The following is a 1872-nucleotide window of genomic DNA, read 5'->3' as shown; positions in this document are numbered from 1 at the left end:
TTTTTGATCCACACTCCATTCCAGTTGGTGGCGGAAATACACCATTTTGTTGTTTGTCAACCGCCAATAAAATTTCAAGAAGAAGAAGAAGCAAGCGCGGGCATTTCGGAAGTGGCTAGCGAGACAGACTGCAATACATCAAAAGGTTCTTCTGAACTTCTGTTTTTCAAGGTAGGGATATTTATGATACACTGCTTTGTGAAATATGTCAAATTCAGTTTTTTAAAAAGCAATGGTGGCAAATGTATTGTCGTTTGTACTTGGCTAACCAGTAAAGCAAGCTAATATAGCTAAATGTAAACGTTTAACAAGTAACGTTACGTTAACGTTAGCTCGTTTTTAACGGCTCTTGAAATTCAAAATACATTGTTGTTCATCTGTCGTACTGACGGTAAAGTTAAGGCCACTTTGACTTTAGCTGTCTTTGAGGTATTGGTCATGACTTGAGTCTGTCTTGAAACTTCTGACTGCTGATCGGTTTCACACAGTCCATTTTTTCTTTTTTGAAAACAATTATATTTTGAATATCTTAGTATTTACGTGTGTTTTGCTATAGTTAGTACGTTGTTCACAGATGTTTTGTGACGACTGCTTTTTCCAAACCTGTTGGCTGTCTTTCACGGATCATATGAGGCTAAATAACCACAACGAAGTAATAGCTGTTTATCTGTAATCAATCACTTCAAAATTGTAAAGTATCTAGCGTATCTAGCTAAGAACATACACAAGTAAAAGTAAAAATAAGTATACCTTTTTCTTAGCTTACTGATGAAACTGATGAAACTTAGATGAACAAACAGAGCAAAGCAACCTGTTTATTTGTAACCTATAATAATCTGTTTAACGTTACCTGAAATTGTTCAACTTTGAATTCAGCCACAGCTAATTATAGTTGTTTGGTCTTCGAATATAGCTTATACAGGCCATTACAGGTGTTGTGAGACCATACAAATACCCAATTTCAATAGTACATGTTTGGTTTTGAGTGTAAAAAATGTTTAAATTCTAAAAATAAAAACGATGTTTACGTAAAGTTATTTATTATTAGCCTTAGAAACAACAGAATTCCTCATTTGGATAGGTAGCTAAATGAATGTGAGTGTGTATGTTCAGTTATGGGTCAGTCTGTAAGATTATATTTAGAGTGGTTTCTGAAGGATGTGACAAACTTGAATGGTAGTGTGTAGGGCTGGGCGATATAGCTAAAAAATGTATCAACGATATAATGTTTCATATCGTTCGGTATTGATAATTATTGACATTTTTATAACCTTTTTTTAAAACAAAAAGCAATAGAATGTTTTATTTATTTAACCACTGTATGTATAATTAACACAATTTATTGAGACAAACAACAAATATTTTTTGTTTTAACAATCAAACACAATAAAAATGAAACATCTCATTTCTAATGTTTTATATGCAGATTAAATAGTATAGTCCTACAGTCTATACAAGTCTTTATTGTAATAGCCAAAATGTGCTTTTTACTGTTTTGTCTTGCTTTTCAAAGGAAAAGATCAATTACAAAACAACAATTTAAAAATATTTGACACTGAACATTTTTTACATTCTAGCAGACATTATACCAACAAAGAACAATTTAACTTAAAATTAATAAGTTCGTAAAATAATATTTTTTGGCCATCAGACCCCCTTGTAATGATTTTTGCGTCTTTCTCTGACAGTTTTAAATGCTTCCACACTGCTGACATGTGTGCTGCATTATAAAGAGCGTGCCTCTCTTCGCTGGTTGCTATTTGATCGCGTCATATCATTGTTCGGTACAATTTATTCGGTCTTTTCGCTTATTCTGAACATTCGGTGCATCCCTAAACAATACATTTATTACAGGATTTATTAATATTTCTT

At 32.4% G+C, this 1872-nt stretch overlaps 1 protein-coding gene across 4 annotated transcripts in view; it reads left to right on the top strand.

The window, feature by feature from the left end:
* The window catches only part of LOC107691928 (HAUS augmin-like complex subunit 3), a 16874-nt gene that overhangs the window by 2979 nt on the left and 12023 nt on the right, over positions 1-1872 (top strand). For 3 of the 4 annotated variants that reach the window (XM_016490777.1, XM_016490775.1, XM_016490778.1), the window contains exon 1: positions 104-171. The exons of the other annotated variant lie outside the window; for it this stretch is intronic. The gene's annotated coding sequence lies outside the window, so the exon portion shown is untranslated. Of the gene's footprint in view, positions 1-103; positions 172-1872 lie in introns of those variants that run through there. 4 annotated transcript variants of the gene reach the window in all.

The sequence above is a fragment of the Sinocyclocheilus anshuiensis genome, unplaced genomic scaffold (genome assembly GCF_001515605.1).
Source record: "Sinocyclocheilus anshuiensis isolate Anshui unplaced genomic scaffold, SAMN03320099.WGS_v1.1 scaffold426, whole genome shotgun sequence".
In the NCBI taxonomy this organism is placed as follows: domain Eukaryota; kingdom Metazoa; phylum Chordata; class Actinopteri; order Cypriniformes; family Cyprinidae; genus Sinocyclocheilus; species Sinocyclocheilus anshuiensis.
This window is presented reverse-complemented; position numbering and strand designations above follow the sequence as displayed.